The 21,792-nt window shown below is 38.9% G+C and overlaps 1 protein-coding gene across 3 annotated transcripts in view; it reads right to left on the reverse strand.

Moving 5' to 3' along the window:
• Nucleotides 1-21,792, reverse strand: part of arhgap36 (Rho GTPase activating protein 36) — a 55,048-nt gene that overhangs the window by 28,602 nt on the left and 4,654 nt on the right. The window contains exon 1 of one of the 3 annotated variants that reach the window (XM_054601668.1): nt 6,405-6,479. The exons of 1 other annotated variant lie outside the window; for it this stretch is intronic. The gene's annotated coding sequence lies outside the window, so the exon portion shown is untranslated. Of the gene's footprint in view, nt 1-6,389; nt 6,480-21,792 lie in introns of those variants that run through there. One more of the 3 variants, XM_054601667.1, reaches the window with a different exon arrangement.

The following is a 21,792-nucleotide window of genomic DNA, read 5'->3' on the forward strand; positions in this document are numbered from 1 at the left end:
CCTTTCGGTTTCCTTCCCTCTCTCTTCTCTCCTTCCTTTCCTTTCTTACTCCCTTCCTTCAGTTTTTCTTCTTTTTCCTCTTACTTCCTCCCTTTCCTTCTCTTTTCTCTTCTTTTCACTCCTTCTTTATCTTTTCACTTTCCCTCCTTTGTTCTCTTTTCTTTTTTTCACCTCTGTCCTTCATCTTTTCCTTCCTTGCTTCCCTTTTGCATTCGTTTCTGTTTCCTTCTCTTTTTCTTTCTTCCATCATCCCTCCTTCCTTTCCTTCCTTACTTCCTTCCCTTTTCAATTCCTTTCGTTTTCTTCTCTTTCATTTTATACCTTCCCTCCTTCCTCCATTACTTCCCTCCTCCTCCCTCCCTCCTTTCTTTCCTTCCTTAGTCCCTTCTCTTTTCTTTTCAGACCTTCCTTCCTTCCACTTTTCCATTCCTTCAGATTTCCTTCCTTCCTCCTCTTTTTACTTCATTCCTCCCTCTTCCCATCTCTTTTCCTCCCTTTCTTTCTTCCCTTTCCCATTTCTATTCCATTCCTTCCCTTTCTCCTTCCTTCTTTTCTTCTGTCTCTCTTCACATCTCTCTGAAAGCTTTCATCTCGTTGACATGAACATTATGCACCAGTATTTTGGTAATTAAACCAAGTATTGGATGAAGGGGACATTTTGACCTGATGGGGCCCCAACATGAAAAGTCAGGAGATCTCTAAGGTTATTGGAATTCAATCTCTGGACTCTGGTTATTTCCCACTTGACGATATGGTGTCTCTTTAAAGGATAGATTGAAATAACCTCGTCAAAGCCTCTAAATTCCCTTTAGATGACGATACATACAGACATACATACTCACACGTCTTTGAATAACCACTCTTTTGTAAACATTCCGCCTAAAGCCTCATCTTAACCTTCAAAAGCAGCTCGACTTAAACCTGATAACCTTTCGTAGCCTCTCTCTGTATGTGCGTCTATACGTACACTCCCACATGTGTCTAACGTCTATAATTGAGCCGGCCCTCAACCCACCACAGCTCAGCGTGATTGGAGAAAATTGCGTCTGGACCTTAACGCTAAACGTAACCAGACGGGTCGACTGTGGTGGATGACGTATAAAGTCCAAAAGCAAACGTGGCTCAGGGTAAAACAATGCTATGGGAACGTTGGTTCGCTGGCTGAAATGTCAAGGGGAAGAAGTGACATTTAGGATAAGAGCCGTGACTCACGGTCGGTTTAGAGGACGTAAACCTATAGATTATCTCCTATGGTTACACGCTCTCTGTGACAGATGTGCATTTCTATGTCAAACTGAATAAAACATTTGTCACAGCACACGTTTGACTTAATGCATTCAGTCTGTGATATTGCACTATATTTCTCTTTAATATCTTTGCGGGTTGCAAAATATAGAATAGCGATGGACGTGCTATTGCTAAGCTAAACTTTAGCATAAAACTTTCCCAACAGCCCAACCAATCGACCAATCACAACGAGGAACACGAGATCATGAACACCTGATTTTTGCTGATTTGATCTCGTTTTGTTGCTGTTAAACTCTGTCGCCCCATTTACTTCAGTTCATCAAGACTTTTCTCCGTTTATTTGGGTTTTCTTCAAGAACTCAAGGTAACAAACATTGCGCTGAGAAGCAATAAATGCCGAGTCACTCTGACACGCTGGATTCTCTTCACTCGTGTGGATAAACTGTGGTGTCAAAGAATGTTGTTTTGTTCATTTTTGTGGTAAAAATATTTCAGCAACGTAAAATCAAAACTGTGAAATACAACAAAGACCACAACCACATCGAGCTGTGCATGTGGTTTGGTGCAGAATAAACATAAGGTGTTAATTAATATTAAAGAAAAAACAAACGAAAAGGTGAAAGACAAAAGACCACATTGGAGAGGTCATACAAAGTTGGTGGCCATCTTGCAATGATAGCCATTGATCTACAAAGTAGTTTCAACAATTGGAGTACAGAACACACTCCCTTTTTTATGGGGGGTTCTTTCCAATTGTTGCTTCAGTCAAAAGATCCAGGAATGGAAACAATTCAAACCACATGACAGAACCATACAGGAACATCAAGGAGGGGACAATGAACCACAACAAAAGAAGAGCGGGCTCTATTACCACCTGAAATCACACTTATTGTTTCTACAATCACTAGAAAACGTTGGTGGTAAATCTGCCATCATCATTGTGAACAACACAAAGTCAATGCCACGCTCTTTGACTCTATTTAGTGCATGGCTAACCTTTTGAGCTGATGAAACAACAAACCAATCGCTTTTTCACAATTTCCAGATGTTACACCGGTACGAGACATTCTTTCTCGGAACACGTGAGATGAGATCTGGACGGAGGAACATCACGCCGTTTAAATATACGACTCCAATTTGTCAAATTGTAGGAAAACAAAAGAATGAGGTCAACACTGGTGCATCAAAACAGGACAAAGACATCTGTAGTTTTCCAATCAGGGACTTACTGTTCGAAGCAGCACCTGCTAAAACTTTTCTTCTGTTTTTAATGAAGCAAATTATAGAATAAATTGTTAGCTAAAAGGCAAAAAAAATGTGTTTACACAAGGTGTGTGTGTGTGTGTGTGTGTGTGTGTGTGTGTGTGTGTGTGTGTTTGTACCCCTCGCCTGATGAAGCGATAAAGGAAATGTGCTCTGATAGCTAACAGATGCTTCCTTTTTTTTTTTACCTTTCACTCTTCTCTCCACCCACACCAGACCTCATTCAATTTTTCATTGTTTTTAAATATCTCGCCCTCCTCGCTCTTATTTCCTTTTATACTTCAACAATCGTCTCTCCCATGGGTGCTCCTGTTCGTGTGTCCATTAACCTTCATCATTCACCCACCTCTTGGCAAAAACAGAGCAAACGAGACAGAGATTAATGCCCTCGCTGATTCTCACTCATTAGCAGGAGGCCGTGAGGTGTTTTCTTTATCCTGAATTACTGGAAAACTTTAGCAAAACATTATCAAAATAAATGCACTTTTCAAATTAAAACATTCCTTCCTAACTAGAACCTCACAGTGGGTCTTTAGCAATGTGCCACTGGGGGAAAATATGTGATTTATTTTTAGTCCACAATGTATCCAACATATTAAACTAATATCGCCCCTTCCTCACTGGCGAGACGGCGCAAGTGCTCATCCAGGCTCTGGTCATCTCCCGCCTGGACTACTGCAACTCACTACTTGCTGGAGCCCCGGCGTCGGCCATCAGACCTCTGGAGCTCGTCCAGAAAGCTGCAGCACAACTTCCCTTCTCCGTTCTCTACACTGGCTCCCTGTAAGAGCATCCAGTTACAGACTCTGGTGCTAGCCTACAGGGCAGTGAAAGGAACAGCTCCTTCCTATCTCCAGGCCTTGGTCAAGCCCTACACCCCCGCCCGACCACTTCGCTCTGCTGCCTCGGGGCGATTGGTTGCCCCGTCGCTCAGAGGTCCCTGCGGCCGATCCACCCGGTCACAGCTTCTTTCTGTCCTGGCCCCTCAGTGGTGGAATGAACTCCCCACTGACGTCAGGACAGCAGAGTCGCTGCCCATCTTTAGGCGCAGGCTGAAAACTCACCTCTTCATGAAGTACTACCCTGAGCCTTCCTCGTAGCACTTATTGCATTCGTATTAGTTGTTGCACTTATTGTATTCGTATCAGTTCGCTGCACTTATTGTATTCGTATTAGTCTGTTGCACTTATTGTATTCTTATTAATTTGCTTCTGCACTATACTTTTGCTCTGGTTTATGCTTTTAGATGCTTGTTTAAGAAAGGAGATGCACTTATGACTTCTGGTGACTAGTAGTTCTCTTGAATACCTATGTTGAATACACTTCCTGTAAGTCGCTTTGGATAAAAGCGTCTGCTGAATGACTGTAATGTAATGTAATGTAATGTAATGTAATGTGATAATAGACTAAACAGTGGACCCTGACTGTTCATAGATTCCTGTCCTTCATGACGCCAAACACATTGGAGCCTTACGTCCATAGACTGTATACAAGAAGTGGACATAGTCATTGTGACATCACCCATTGGTTTATTGCTTGCCGTTATGAAGCCTCGAGTTTGGTGATTTTGACGTTGCCATCTTGGCTTTTTAGCAACTGATGAACGAAAGTTACCATAAGTGGACGAGTGACGTAGTGACGCCGTATCATCTCTGGTAGCAACCTGTCAATTTATGGTCTGTTTGACTCTAAATGGAGCATCATTTACTAAATGAACATCATGCTGTATTGAAGAAGACTTGAAACTAGAGATTGAGACCATAAACTCATGTTTACAATGTTTACTGAGGGAATAAATCAAGAGAGAAGTAGAGTCATTTTCTCATAGACTTCTATACAACCAGAGGAGTCGCCCCCTGGTGGTCAGTAAAGAGAATGCAAGTTTAAGGCACTTCCGCATGGCTTCACTCCCTTTCGTATGAGGATACGTTGTAACGGTAGTTAGGGTGTATCGAGGAAAGTAATAATGTAAAAATATCTTCGGATAGGAAAAATCTTGAACCACAATCGTAAATTAAAATTATAAAATATTTTGTATATTTAAGTGGACTATATAAACATACTTTGACTTCTCTACATGTGCTACTGTTAAGCTATATTTCATTATATTGTGGTTTTATCCCGGCACAAGACGTACGTGCAAAAAATGTCTTTCTAAATACAATACTTATGACATGTTCACGTTCAACTCAAAGGAACTTTATATTTTTATCTTACAATTAATTCAGACTTTAAATAAAAGTGTTTTCTATATGTTGTTTTTCTTCAACCTACACAGAAAGGTTCTCTGTGTGAGTGGTTTTTTGTTCAGCTGACTATGGGAACATTACGCTGTTTTAGTTCCCTTCCACTCCTCTCGCTGCCCTGGAGCTCTGTGCTGCTTCATTTGTGACGTACAATAAGGTGACGGTCAGCTGTTTCTGCCAGCTCTGCATTAGACTAAAAATAAATCACCAGAGCAGAAACTTTGACCTGCTTCTTCTTTTTATTCTTCTTTTCTTGCATCAGTACTTAGGTAAGTTACTTCAGGTTTTGGTTAATTTGGGGGGAAATAAGCAAAGTGGTGTAGAGTACAAATTAATAATGTATAACACAAACTGCATAAACAAAAACATGTCTCAAGAAAAACTTTCCAAGTTTAAGAAGTATCCATTTAAAAGTTTCTTTATCTCAGCCGCGTACAAACCATTTTTTTTTTCTTCATTATTTCACATCAATTATGCTAATTTGTACCGTGTCTCCATGATTCTCTCTAATAAAGGAACATTATCTTCACTTATTCAGCTACACGTCCTGTTTTCAGCAGATTAATCAGGAACGGCGTCCTGTCTCATTAGGAGGCTCTTAAAAACACCACATCACTGTGCATGTATTAGTATGCAAAGGTGCTTACTCATTTGTGCCAGCACTGGCAAGAAGGCGCACATAAACAACACACACAGACACACACACAGACACACACACAGACACACACATGTACGTACGTAAACAGATGGGCAGCACTAATATGCCCCTTGGCAGCACTAAAGACTTAAAGAAACAGGTCTTGCATTGACACAGCAGCCCTACTGTGTCAGTCCATGACTAAACTGGCATGTCACACACACACACACACACACACACACACACACATATACAAAACACACACACACCACACACACAGTTTTCAGGGATCACACTCTCTCTGCCGTCTGGAATTCGACGTCAGGTCAATAGACGAAGACTAATAGTAGTGGATTAGTGGGATGATGCCAGAAACCCTCTTTATATACGTGAGAGTGCAATGTGTGTGTGTGTGTGTGTGTGTGTGTGTGTGTGTGTGTGTGTGTGTGTGTGTGTGTGTGTGTGTGTGTGTGTGTGTGTGTGTGTGTGTTGCATTTCAATGTACGGCGCATAATCAAAATATTTTAAGAAGTAAAGCGAGAAAATGTGACTAAATATGAAGATGTATTAAACTAATATTGGGTTTTTTCCTAAATGTCGACTTGCTACAGATATTCTGGAATACTTTTAGATATGAGATCCAAGATACATCAAAAGCTTGACCTCATTGTAGGGACTTAATTTGTTTACAAAGTTGTGCACCTTCCTTATTTTTAGCCAACAACGGCTTTAAAAAGGCATCTGCTGCAGCAATACCACCACATAGGACAGATTCTCAAGTTAAACAAAAGTTTTTAACTTCTAAACTATGTTTTATAATGTATGTCATAGATTTTTGACTGAAAATTATCCCCAAAAAGGCTTTAAATTCTCTGGGATTTAAGGCCATATATCATTTATGTCACTAAAGTATTCACTGATATACAGTCGCTATACAGTCTCTACACACCCACACACACACACAAACAACACACATTCACACACACAAACTGTACCTTTAGTGGACTCACTTTGTCTTAATTAAAATCCTTTGCAATCGACCCCTGCAGATTTCTGAGCCCCGTTTATCCAGACTTTGTTCAGACACTCAAACGCATCTCTGAGCACTGAGCTGGATGAGTCGACCAGCCACTCTGAGTCAAAGGAGCAAGTGAGGGAGTGAGTTAGAGAGAAGGGGGAGGGAGAGAGGAGGGGAGGGCTGAGAAGTGAGTTTGATTAAGAGAGAAGTAGGAGGAGGAGTGTTTGCATACTGTCTTGACTTCCAGGAGCTGAGGACATAAACACAACAGAGAGGGGAGGAGAAAGGAGGGAGGAAGAGAGAGCAAGAGGGGGTAGGGAGCAGGGGAGGATACATTTAGGAGGTAAGGATGGACAATGAAGAGGAAGAAAGGGGAGAGAGGGGTGAGAATAAGGAGGCAAGAAAGGAAGAGGAGATAGGAAGAAATACAGAAGGCCATGAGGAAACAAGGAGGTAAGGAACATGGGAGGTTGAGAGAGAGGAAGTAAAAAGAGGTTGGGAGAAGTAAAGCAGTAAATCAGGTAGGAAGAGAGGGAGGTGAGTAGGAGGGGAAGGGAAGAGAGAGCAAGAAAAGGATATTAGAAGGAATATAGGAAGTTAGAAAAGGAAGGAGTTATGGGATAGGAAGGAGGAGATGGGGAAAGACATAAGTAGGGAAATAATACAGGATTTAAAGAGGTAGGAAGGGAAAATAGAGGAGGTAGGGAAGGAAAGAAGGTGAGACAATGAGCTAAAGGGGTAGGAGGGGAAGACAGGAAGAAAAAAGTTAGAAAATAAAATAGAGAGGTATGTTAAATAGTTCATAAGGGAATATAGCAAGAAAGGAAGAATTAGGAGGTAGGAAAGGAAAGGAGGAGAGCGATATGACTTTAATTGGGAGAGAAGGAGATAGGAAGTAAGATGATAAGGCTAGCATAAAAAACATAAAAGAAGGGGACAGAAAGCAATAAAAGAGGGAAAGGAAAGGGAGGTAGGGAAGCAGATAAGGAAGGAAGGATGAAGGAAACAAGGGAGATATGAGAGGAGAAATAGGGATTAAGGAAGGTAAGAAGAAGAAAGAAAAGGGATGATGTTGGATAGAAAGATAGGGGTTAGGAAAGAAGGAGATGAAGAGGTAAAGTAGGAGGAAGAGAACAAGAATGGAGAAAAGGAGTGAGAGTGAGAGAATGGGGGTAAGGCGAGAAGGAAGGAAGCTTAAAAGGGAAAGAAATGCAGGTAATGAGTGGAAGGAGGGAGGGAAGGAGGCAGAAAAGTGGATTAAAAGTGAGACATGAGGAAGAAGAGAAAGGGATAAGGAGGTAGAACAAGAGGAAATAGGAAGCCAAGGAAGAAAAAGAGGGAATAGAGAATGAAGGAGAGGAGGGAATAATAATTAAGCCTTTATTAGTCCCACAATGGGGAAATTATTTCTCTGCATTTAACCCATCCCGGAGGAGCAGTGGGCTGCAATGAAGCGCCCGGGGAGCAACTTGGGGTTAGGTGTCTTGCTCAAGGACACCTCGGCATGTTGCCGGTAGAGGGGTTTGAACCACCAACCTTGTGGTTACGGGACAAGCGCTCTACCTCATGTGCCACAGCCGAAGAGGGAGGATTAAAACAACGGGATAAAAGCTCTATAAAAAGGATAGACAGGAGAGCGTTCAGACGAGACGAGGAGGGAAAAGAAGATGTTTAATTGGAAGAGAGAGGAGGAGGAGGAGGAGGAGGAGGCAGGAGTATTTTCTCCTCATCTTTTTAATAGTGAGCGTATCTACCATGAAAATATTCCATTTAAAGTTGCTTCTGACTCACAACTCCACCGTCAAACCAAAACAAACTGGATTTCTTATCTCTGAGCTACTTTTTTTCCAACATGGTGTTGGAAGACAAAACAAATGACTCATGAACCCAAATTATCAGAATAATCCATCATGAGATGTTTCTTGTCTGACACCTTGGTAAGGAGACACCCTTTTAAAGGCCATCAGTTGGGACTGAACCAGCTGATATTCATTTGCACTGACAAGGGGCAGGACTGCTTTCTAATGACTGATAGATTTCAGCTGGTGTCTTGGCTTTCCATGCCTTTTTTCACCTCCCTTTCTTCATGTGTTCAATACTTTTTCCCTGTGTCATGCCATTTTATTACACATAACTTAATTTCTGAAGTTATTTGTTTGGTTTTCTTTGTATGTATGGATTACTTGGGTTGCTACCGACATCTGGTGAAAATGTCATGTCAATAGCACCTTTAGAAATATATTTACTGAGAAAAATGGTGACGTGTTCAATACTTATTTTACCCGCTATATATATATATATATATATATAAATATATAAATGCTGCATTCCAATATACCACTATAAGATTTAGTATGCAAGGGAAAAAAAGATTAATTATGTCCCAATACATATTTTGTCAAATGCAGTTTGCCAAAAATACCAAGAGGTCCGTCTGCATCCAGTCGCATTTTGCAACTAGCAAACCAGGATATCAACAAGAGTTCAAGGAGCGATGTTATGACAAAGTAGTACATCCGAATTGTGTGTATACTACATGCAAGTACTCTGCTAGGGCGGCTGCAGTACGTACTTAAGTTTAAAAGTATGCAATTTGAAATGCAGCCAAAATGTCATCACTAAAAAAGATGGAACTCATCTGCGACGGAATTTGTAGTGCAGCAGTTGCGGTACAAAGTAGGAAAAGCTAATATAAAGAGTGCAAATAAAAGGTGCAAAAACGGAATGAGGACATCAAGCAGACACGCAGCAATATTATCATCCAATCAGAGTTGTGTTTTTGTCCTTCTGATTAATGTTAATCAAGTAATCGTTCTCCTTTTTAGCTCCGTTTTTGGTCTACACCATCTCCCAAGAAAGTTGTAAATCAAAACAATGAGCTGAAAAGAGGGGAAAAGTTCTGTATAACTGCAGAATCAGCTGATAATACTCTGTAGTAAACTTCCACATTACAGACTGTCACCAGTATAATTGTTAATATTGTTAATATAATTGAAAAAATGAACTAAGGAACATTTCATCAATAACCCCATTTTGCACCACAGAAACCATTTTGTCTCCTCTAAAAGTCTTGTTTTTAAAAAACTCATATAATGTAAGACTGTTCCACAGTATTATTTTTTTATCCTTTGAAACACATTATTTACTTGCATATTTGTAGGATTAATATAACGAACGGCAGTGGATGTAGTCAGCAAGAAGGGTGACTTTTTGTTGCCATGTAAATCAATAAGTTGATTGGGAAAATCCAAGCCTGCCATTCCGATTCCTTTCAACAGTGTGTGTGTGTGTGTGTGTGTGTGTGTGTGTGTGTGTGTGTGTGTGTGTGTGTGTGTGTGTGTGTGTGTGTGTGTGTGTGTGTGTGTGTGTGTGTGTGTGTGTGTGTGTGTGTGTGTGTTGAAACAAGCCTGGAAAATGTCTGTCAGCACTCTAGCTGTGGGGCGCAAAACAACAGCAGCTAGAATGGAGGACACTGTGACCTTTCAACCCAGCCAGAGTTCAGATTTCTTGACCCTGATTATCTAATAAGGGCCGAAGGTAACAAGGAGAGATAAACAAAGTTGCTTCAGAGGAGAAGAATTACAGATAAACATTACTCAGTAACAGACAGAGGATGAAGAAGACTAAACAAAAGCATGTAGAAACATTATTAGACGGTGAAAGAAAGGGAGGAACGATTCCTGTTGTTGTATCCACTTGCATTCTGTTCAAATTTATAGCACAACATAGTATCATAGCAACATCTTTTCTGGTTCTCTTGTTATGGCTGTACTGTAATCGGATTTCTATGATCAGATCCAATGAACTAGAATCATTTTCTGAATTAAATTGTACTGTACTTTAGTCCAGGTTGCAAAAAACAACTACAAAAGACGTGAAAAGACTACAAAGAGTGACACAACAACTACAATGAGACACAAAACAAGTACAAAGAGACACAAAAAGACCATAGAGATAAAAAGTGACTACAAAGAGACACAATACAACTACAAAGAAACACAAAAAGACAATAGAGTGACACAAAACAAGTACAAAGAGACACAAAAACAATAGACTAAAAAACAAGATAAAAAAAAAGACCAAAAGATACAAAAAAAGTGATACAAAGTGACTAGAAAGAGACACAAAAAACAACTAAGAAGAGCTGCAAAACAACAGCAAAGAGACACATAAGGTAAGAAAAAGACTAAATAAGAGCAGAAAGAGATACAAATAGACACAAAACGAGTACTAAGCATTAACAGACTAAGATATAAAACACTATAAAGAGATACAAAGTGACTCCAAAAAGACACAATAAAAATATAGATACAAAATTACGAAGACACAACTGACAATGAAGAGACACAAATTGACTAATGTGAACTTCCCCCTCAACTAAAATGAACAGCATGCTCTTCTTGCTGTTGCCTAATGTAGAAATGTGCTTATTACAGTAGAAATAGTCTTGACCTTTGACCCCCATGGCCTGTCATTTTCCATTGATCTCATGGATATCACACGCTAGTTGTTTTATGTGTGTGCCTTCCGGCTTCTCCCCATCATCTTTGATCCTCCTCACTTCCTGTGACATTTCCAGGCCAAAGGTCACGAGTGACATTAGACGGCTGTGTGTCTCATGTCCTAAAAACTCTGTCTGCTGACTCGGACCGTCTGCTTAAAAACAGGATGGATGAAGAACAGCCATCACACACACACACACACACACACACACACACACACAAACACACACCTCCTGAACCAGGATATCCATGTCAGGACGGCACTTCGTTGACTACAACGCCACCTACAGTCTAAACTATGTACTACAAAACTACATGATACACTCATTTAAACACTACTGTTAGTTATTGCTCTTTGTTTAATTTTCTAATTCTAACACTTCGTCCTTCAGTTTATTACAAACATTCAACATCAACACATCTGGAGATACAAGGTTTAACATGGACAGGAAGGGGATGAAAAAAAAACAGATGTAGAGGAGAATAAAGTACAACATGTACCTCTGTGTTGTAGAGGAGTAAAAAGTACAATATTTACCTATGAGAAAAAGTACAATATTTACCTCTGAGATGTAGTAGAGTAAAAAGTACAATATTTACCTCTAAGACAGAGTAAAATATACAATTGTTACCTCTAAGACTTAGTAAATTAAAGGTACAATATTTACCTCTGAGGTGTATGTTGAGTAGAATCAGTCAGTCAGTCAAGTACCTTGAATTTGTACTTAACTACAGTACTTATAATAATAACTTCTTGATATAGTGCCTTTAAAACCAGAGTTAACAAACAAAAAGTAATACCAATAATTATAATTTAAAAAAGCTACATTCCACCACTGGTTCCAGCATGTTTAAATGAACCCGAGCAATAAATGACAGCCAGAGATCATATTTCCTGTTTCTCCTCTACCGTAACTTTATAAAGCACAGTGAGTCCCGCCCCGACATGTTGTGAAAATGGATTAATAGATAAGAAACATGAGTGTGAGGTTTGCTTTCACTGTTGGTATGATAAGAGTTTTGCTCTGACTTGTAAAATCTGCCTACAAGTAAGATTCATTTGCTCTTAGGATTCATCCTTTTACCTGTGATTGTGTATTAAAGAGGAGTAGGAACTGTGATGATGCTTTGAAATTGCTGTTTTAAAGTGAGGAAAATGGAAATTATGAACTAAAGCACACAAAGTAGTCAAACCATTCCTTTACTGACAACTTCTGCTTATAACTGCTGTAAAATATCGGACTTACAAGCTGCTTAAAACAGGAGTAGATGCGACCACACGCATATAAAAACTGACATCTGAGTTCTCCGCTTCGGGCTTGGCGTGTAAAGAAGACCATTATAGTTGCACACACACGCTCACAGTTGTATTTATAGCAGCAAAGACACACCTGGGGCAGCAGCAAACGTGGCTATAAAGTTACCCGGATCACTTTTCTCACGCTGCTACGTGACCGAGCATCCAGCCAAATGCGTCAATGCACGATCGACCGTGTACAAAAACACTCTAGCTGTGCAAATGGAGAGCGGGTACTCCGTTGTCTCTCTTTGTTATCTGGATTGGCTTCATTTTGTGTCACAACGAGCGATCATTTATTCAGCTAATAAAAAGATTATGGGCTCAAAGTGCACAATCAATATCTGATTTCCCAATAATACATCTAACACTTACTGTGAGATGAATGATTACTCATTCACCATGAGTTGGTTTTTTTCTTTCCTGCAATCGAACAAGACTTGATGATAGGTCAAAGAGTCCGTCTTTATCGGCAGATAGTCAGGAGCATAAAGAGGCTTCGAGATAAGGAGTTACTGGCTTCTACAAGACTGTTGGTTAGTGTGAGTCAATGTCATATGACTGCATATACCAAGAAATAGGGAAGGGACAAACAGATCATTAATGTCTGATACTATTGGACCCAATAAGACATGATTTATAAATCATAAGAATACAGGAAGTGGATGTTTTTAAGGGGTTCATTTTATTTAAAATGGATGTATTAACCTTATATTTGAGTATATGTGTCTATTCTCTATTTAAATATGTTGTATTGGAGTCAAAAAGTATAAGTCAAGGCATTTAATCAACCTTGTATTTAAGACGTTATAATTAGATTGGCTGTTGCAGTTCCCATATACATGTAAGTACAGTACTACAGTATAGGTTTTATTCAAGAGTCCTTTTTAGGAGAATATCAACGGTCAATAAAAATTAGTGATTTTCTTTTGGAAGGTTGAGGTACTTTTTAACAACGGAAAAAGTGTTTCGCAACAAGACTGGATTTAGCATCTCATTCTAATGCTAATAACTGAAGGTGACTCAGTTGAGTTTATGTAACATTTTTCATCAACTGCTCTCTTTTCTCCCCTAGGTAATTGTAGCTGGACATAAAAAGGAGAGTTATTAAAGAGATTTTGGTAAGAAAATCCAACTGAAACATAACAAATGATAATGTTTTCTCCTGGATTACTACCACGTAAACAGGAGTTCAGGGTGGATGGTTGTGTCAAACAAACACAGGACTTTCACCCAGGAGACAACTGTTTGTGTGAAACAAACCGTAATTTACGTCCGTAACTTAAATAACAAAACATGCTGATTTTCAACCAAACCATGATGTTTTCTTAGACCTTACCAAGTAGTTTTGTTGCCTTAACATAATCAAGCAGCTTTTTTTCCAATTTATAACATTATCAAAGTATTTGAAACTGCAACAGTAATCTTCAAAACATAACTGAGAATGCAGTTAAGTTGTACCCGAAAGTTATTTTGTAGGTGATCGCGTTTCCTCTAGGAAGGTGTTTGGTGTTATGCCTCACAACAGAAAAACATTGTTTAATGGAAACTACAAAAAAAATCCCAACAGCTCTAAGAATGCAAAAACAATGCATAACAGTGTAGTGTTACTCTCATTAGACAAATACTGGATAGCGCCATCTGTAATTTCTTTCTCTGGTTTCTCTCCTTATCTACCATCCACTTCTTTGGGTCTCTCCCAATTAAATGTCACAAAGTTTTATTTTACAACCTTCCCATTATCCACTGGTGTCTCTTTCTCCCCTTTTCTCTCTCTCCGTTTGTTTCCCCAAGAGGATTTTGGCAAAAACGAGAAGCGGAAATGCCAACGCCGACAGAGGAAACAAGATTCCAGCGAGGATATCGATAACAGGTCGTTCGCTCTCTCCGTCTCTCTCTTCTCTAAACAGGACATTCACATCCACACCCATCATCATGCTCATCACCACCATCAATGTTTGACAGCTTCCACCCTCCTCAAAAACATCCTCCTCGCTTAATTTATACTCTGTGCTTCGCTGCTTTGGGGGGCAATGATTCAATGATCAAAGTAGTGAGGTTTAGTCTGAGATTGGTTGAAAGTCAGAACCAAAGCAATTTATAGTAACATGGAAGATATCTATTAAAAACCAAGACTAAACAACAGCACGAACCGTCTGATGCACATCAAAAAAACAAAAAACAATGGCAATGTTTATATGTCAGGGTTGCAGTGGTGAAAAGTAACTCAGTGCATTTACATTAACTGTGTGGTTGCCGTTATCGTGGTTTGTTGTAGTCAAGACCACCTAAACAGAGACTATTTCATGATCGGGACTAGAATGTAGGGAGATTTAGTCAAGACTAAGACTTTGAGGGGTTGAGACCAAGTCAAGACCAAGACCAAGGAAGGTTGAGACTGAGTCAAGACTACGAACAAAGCAGGTTGAGTCAGAGACAAGATCAAGACTTGAGGTATTGAGACCAAGTCAAGACCAAGACTTTGAGGGGTTAAGACCAAGTCAAGACCAAGACTTTTAGCGGTTGAGACATAGTCAAGACCAAGACCAAGGAAGGTTGAGACCGAGTCAAGACTACGAACAAAGCAGGTTGAGTCAGAGACAAGATCAAGACTTGAGGTATTGAGACCAAGTCAAGACCAAGACTTTTAGGAGTTGAGATCGAGCAAAGACCAAGACTTTGAGGGGTTAAGACCGAGTCAAGACCGAGACTTTGAGGTATTGAGACCAAGTCAAGACCAAGACTTTGAGGGGTTGAGATCGAGCAAAGACCGAGACTTTGAGGTATTGAGACCAAGTCAAGACCAAGACTTTTAGGAGTTGAGACCGGGTTGAGACCGGGTGGAGACCGAGTCAAGACCAAGACTATGAAGGATTGAGACCGAGTCAAGGCCAGGAACAAAGTAAGTTGAGAGCAAGTATAGACCAAGACCAAGGCAGGTTGAGACATATATATCAAAACATCTATTTGAATATCTATATCAAATTTCATGCCCTTCCATGCGACAGTTGTTGAGACATTTCAGTCAAAACCCAAAACTACATCAGTAAATGTTCAGGATTTAACATGACATGATCCCAGAGGAGAGAAGAAAGACAATAGAGCGCATGAATAAAACTCATGTCGACAAAACTACAAATTACACAAAAGGGGGTTTCATGTTTTTTCTACCTCCTACATTTTAAAAAAGAATTATAAAAGCAACTCCGCAAATTCAATAGAACAAAGAGATGATCTTATTTTGAAAAACTCTTTGGGGAATATTGGGGAGGAAAATAATACTTTAAAGCACTTCTTCAGTATTCATATCCTCGTACTGCTGTCACAGAGAGAAAAAATAATGTTTCTATTTGATTTTTTTGTGTTTATCTCAGACCTGCCCGAAAGGTATTTGTTCCAAAATTATGTCAACGTCTTTTTTATGAAAAACACAGAATATACTTTTTCCCTGTGTGTCTTTATGTGCCTGCATGCATATTTGTATTGGTCCCATGTCACTTATATCTTGTATAGATTACTATTCGCTCTATTCTCATGTCTTTACAAATACATACAGAGAGACAACAGTCATTATTCCACAAGAGGACAGTTTCTAAATATTCACCCTGACATTGTACATTAAAAACACATTGTACATTTCTATTGATTCTACTGATTCTACTAAAGTCAAAAAGATAAAAAAGGAGGTGTCACTGCGATGACAGCTCTGAACCCGCCAACCGCCGGACGCGACCATCCATCTTAGGATGAAAGCCACGTTGGGTCGCGGGCACCATTTTTGGGCGGCGGTGGATTCCTCTTCAGGGAAAAGACAGGAAATGTGGAAAATGCCAACCAGGGCTTTGAAGATGGAGCCCTGCTGTTTCTCTGACGTACCAGGTGTTCACCCAACTGTCATGTGATATCTTCAATTTATGGAATTCACTATGTTTTAGCATCATTTTTTTCCTTCAGTTCTAATTATTTCCCAAAATGCCTTTGGAGACGAGAACAAACCTGTAACCTCTGAATTGAAATTGACTCCTTATCGCAGAATAAACTCCTGGGAAGTTCCGCTCTCATGTAGCAACATTTAGTCACATTAAGAAGTGGAATTCTTTTTTTTTGGGAAGGATAACATTGACTTTAAATGACTGAGACCAAGAAAAGCAGAGTTTAGTGAGCACAGCGGGAAGCGGGATATAAATACACGGGGTCATAGAGTGAGAACAAGTTATGTTTTAAATCAAAATATATGACATATGGAAAATGAAATATGATTCCTGCAAATTATTTGAGTCAGAAACTTCCATTAGGCTTTGCCAAAATGTATTCTTTTTATTCTCTCTTTTGATTTCAACCCCTAAAATACAACATTAAAAATGATGGACAGCAGCAAAGTGTGGAAATATAAGTTAAAGTCCTGCAAACAAAATGTTCCTTAGAGCTGCAGTCAGTGACTTTAATAAAAATATGTTTTTGTCATATTTCATTAAATTGTCACTACATCCTTACAGTAGAGCCGTAATGAGCTGGATGATCTGCAAATACATGAAGGTTATTGTGCTCCAAAAGGCATTTAAAAGATTAAAAAACATGGATTTTTTTTAATCAATCAGAGTGGAGGAGTCGCTAACGCAGCTGTCAATCACTGCTGATGAACTCCTATAAAACTATAAAACTAGTCAGCGCTGATCATTTATGAATCAAGATTTCTTTCTTGCCTCAAACATTTTCAGAAAGATATTTTAGTCAACGGATCCTCAAACAACGGTTCGTATGACATCGTTTTCCTACAAAAGTCCAGCAACACAATAAATGTTAACTCGTGACGTGCATACGTTCTTTTTAAAATAAACTTCTGTCTTCACAGGAATCAACTAAGTTACGGTTTACAACAACAAAACTACTACTTAGGTTTAGGAAAAGATCTACGTTTGGGTTAAAACAACTACGGAAGTGCCGTGACTACATTACACAGAACGTGACAAAAAAACAAACAACTATAATATATATATATATATAAAATATATATATATATATATATATATATATATATATATGTCTCCTGGTTGAACATGGCGGTATTGGTCGCTTACAGCTAAACAGGAAAAAAAAAAATTGTGTGACTAAACCTTAAAAGCTTAACCAGAAGTGATTGACAGTCGCTTTAGAGATTCCTCCGCCCTGATTGGTCTGATATCGTTATTATTATTAGTCACATTTCCATTACCATTATCGATAGCATTAATGCTTTTATAATCATTATTATTCTATTAAATCCACTGCTGCTGTTATTATTATTAGTAGTTGTAATTTTTCCATAACTTGTCTGCTTACTACTCTCATTATATGAATCATTTATTTCATATGCATTGAATTATGTTTTTCATTTTGTACACATGACATCTATTGCACTTCTGAGAGGGATCCCTGCTCTGTTGATCTCCCTAAGGTTTCTTTTCTCCCCCGAAAATCAGAGTTTCTCTTTTTCTGATGCAAGGATCTAAAGATAGAGGATGTTGTACTGATGTAAAGCCCTTTGAGGCACATTTGGAGATCTGATTTTGGGCTATAAATACATTGAGTTGAAGTGCAGGCCGTGGTTCCAGCTCCTCTGGCGATGCGTGATACTGAACCCGGTCTAAAACGATCCTCCAGCCTCAGGAGTCAGTAAATTAGCCAGATGCTGACGACTGCAGAACATCCATCATAAAGTCCAAAACGCTGCCACGAATAAAACAAGAGCGTACAGACAGAAAGATGGATACGTCTGGACAGACTGTACTGACAATGCCTCTCGTGTACCTTGCACTTGTTTTTCCACGAATGAGTTCAGAAGATTGAAGGGCCAAGAACAACAAGTAGTTACAAAATTAAAAAAAGAGAAGGCCTGGCTCCGTAATGACTGAAATTCTGACTCGCATCACACGATATAAATCACAAAGAATAACCGAAGGAGGAGAAGTGGGAATCCTGTGGTTTTTTCCTGTCATAATTCATTAAAAGGTCTTTCCATGACAACAGCGATCCGTCTTCATAAGCAGAGGAATACATGCAAAAAACACACACACACACACACACACACACACACACACACACACACACACACACACACACACACACAGAGCGTGATTATCTTCAGCTAATGATCAACAAGTTTCTCCACCACATTCTACAGCTCTGCATGCTGGCTGCAGCGCTGCTCTTATGACACCGCTTTCACTTTCACCGGAGCAAGAAGTACGATTTCTACAGACTAAAAGGCACTAAATGATCTTAATATAGCTACAGTGTAAAAATACTCCATTTACAGTAACATTTTATTCACCTTTTAGAATATGTAAATGAGTACAAGTAGAATCAAAAGTAAAAGAACAGAGACATAAGGAAGAAAAGGAGCACAGACATTAATAATGATAATATTTTTCATGTCTTATAAAGCTTAAAGGATGAAGCTGGCGTTAATGCCTTTAAAAACCGGTGACCGTGACGAATAAACCGCATGATAATGCAATATACTTGCTTGTGAATATGAATCAGATTGATTTTTATACTTGCACATGATAAAATGTGGATTTATTTTTACTGTACTGTAGTTTTTTTGAGACCTTACTAAAACTGGAGGAAATGGCTAATTTCTGCTGCGGATTAATAGACGCTGCTCTACGGACTGTATGTGGGACTTAAGTCATAGTAAATAGGAGATTGATTAATAATTACTTTCAATTATTGATTAATCTGCTGATCATTTTCTTGATTATTTATTGTTTGCTCCAAGGTGATGTCTTTAAATGTCCTAAAACCTAAAGATATTCGGTCGTATATGATTTAAAAACAGAGAAAAAATGATATTTCCATATTCGAGAGGCTGAACATTTTAGCTTGACATTTTATTGAAATAATTAATGTATTATCAAAGTAGATATATTTATGATAATGGTAGTTATATTAAATCAGACATTTTATTTTAGTACATGATAACAAAAATCCCATAAAATCCCTCTTAAAGTTGAATAAGACATATTAAGACCTTCTTTCTCCAAAGCAGCTGATTTATGACTCACTATGAAAGGAAGAAAAAATGAATTGTTCACTATTCTACAAAAACTGACATTAAAATAAATCTAATTGAAAGTGATTCACAGGACGCTGAATAAAGTTCATTACCAGTTAGTGATTCAGAACTTGCAGCTGGAAGCATAACCCACTGTACGCAGGTTATATAACTCCACTGATGGGAGATTACCAACTGTGTATGAGAACACCCTGAAGGCACGCCACTCACTGCCAAACCACTGCAGCCACACACACGGACAACTGCACACACCAGATGCACGGAAACCTTTGAACGCATCACCAGAGTGCAGAGAGGAGAGAACGGACACTATGTTTTGTGTCTGTCAGCTGTGTGAAATTATGGAAAATCTGGTGGAGATTTTTTTACCAACGTCGACGGGAATCAAACCCACAAGTTGACCACGTGACCACGGGCACTTGACACAAACTCGCCAATGCAGCAAGAGACGCAGAATAGCTCGACCCACAACCAGCAGCATGTATTTTACTTTGACATTTGTTATTTTCACAGATAAAATGACCTCCATGTAGAGCAAGGTATATTTTTAGGCGTGAAAACACCTTAATTGAAATAAAACCCAAAACAGACTGAAAGGAATATATATACTGAATATTAATGAAGAGCAGAGCCACAGCTTTGAGCACATAGAAAATATCCTCACACCTAAACCACCATCTTTCTTCTGGCCTTCTTCAAAGGAAAGTTATTGATCGAGTCGTCACCAAGACATTTAATCAGCTAATTTACAAAACATTCAAACTATATTTCAAGATCAAACTTATAAATGATGGATTCATTTAGCCTCGAATTTACAACAGAATCATCAATTTCCTCATTTTAAATTCCTTCTGAAGACTTTTCAAAGCAGCTGGAAGCAGAAAACTGAATCAATTCTGTCAGATAGATTTACAAAGACAGGATGGAGGTTCACCCTGAAAACCATTTGAACGTCACGTCGCTGAAAGCAATGCTGAGAATTCACTTAATTCAAATTGCATCATTACATAAAATGTCACTTTTACTATTGCAGCTCACTATAACACATTTATAATGAAGATAAAAGCACAAAGTGACTCCTACCTTAGAAACACTGACTTTCATCGTGCCACAAAATATTGCAGTATTTCCCTAGAAACTAGAAATGAATAGTACTTTCTACTTGGTGTATCTTTCTATCGGAGTCAGTAGGAAACGGGAGACGGACTGCAGGTGACACCGGAGAGGAGGATCTGGTGGGATCTGATCCTGAACCAGCCCCGGGGGTCCAAACTGAATACAGTCACAGTCTCACGTTGTGTTCATCTTCCCTCTTTAAAAACATGTGGTGCTCATTTAAGAGCGTATCATCCAAGCTGTTAGGTAATGACCTCAGCAGCAGAACAAACCGCCGCCAACATAGGCCGCATTCTGTCATCATTTGAATTCTTAATATACAAAATAAGAGCAAGCTACACGTACACATATATTTTGACAAATATCTCAAACAGCATGCAGTAACTCAGCCAAACGCAGATTATGTGCATTCAACTGTACTGAAAAAATACTCCGGATTGCATGTAGACTTAAAAATACTCCTTTTTGCTGCATATAGACTTAAAAAAAAGAAGGGAGTTAAAAATACTCCTTTCTGATGCATTTAGAGTTGAAAATACTTCTTCCTGATTAATTTAGACTTAAAAATAAGCCTTTTTGATGCATTTAAATTAAAATAATACTCCTTCCTTATGTATTAAGCCTTATAAATACTCCTTCCTGGTGCATGTAGACATAAAAACACTCCTTCCTGATCTATGTGGACTTAAAAATACTATTTCCTGATGCAATTTAGCCTTAAAAATACTCCTTCTTGCTGCATATAGACTTAAAATACTCCTTCTTGCTGCATATAGACTTAAAATACTCCTTCTTGCTGCATATAGACTTAAGAAAAGAAGGGGAACTTGTCTTACAAGGCTACATGCAGTAGATTTAGACTCAAGCAGCAATGAAACCACAGACTAGAGCTCAATTTAAAAACATTTTCTCTAAAGCAGGGATTATCTAAGTTCTTCACTTAAACCTCAGTGAGCAGAGCCAAATAACAACGTGCACATTATTCACCAGAGACACAAACATAACAACCATAAAACTCTTACCAGGCTATCTCGTGCTCTCGTGTGCAGACATCAAACATTAAACACTGTCTGTATTTATTGACAGGATACAGCTCATCATCAGCTTCCTCCTCTCTTATCTCTGTGGTTTTTATCAACATTAATTAATGACACTATTTATTTTTTTAATGTATAGGCTTGATGCTCATGTGAAGATTTATTAAGAATTACTTTTAAACATGGACAACAGCAGAACCAGGTTAAGGAAAGGTCTAAATGCTGCTGGTGGTAAATGTTTGTCTGCAGGTAAAACGTAGATATTTGTGATGATAAAGCTCATGTGTGATTAGGGGCGGGACTTGTAGCAATAGGTGAACTTGATTGGCTGAAGTGAGGCAAGGGGGCGTCGCCTCGTGGATTTTAAACTG

This window comes from Anoplopoma fimbria, chromosome 7 (assembly GCF_027596085.1).
Source record: "Anoplopoma fimbria isolate UVic2021 breed Golden Eagle Sablefish chromosome 7, Afim_UVic_2022, whole genome shotgun sequence".
Classification (NCBI taxonomy): Eukaryota; Metazoa; Chordata; class Actinopteri; order Perciformes; family Anoplopomatidae; genus Anoplopoma; species Anoplopoma fimbria.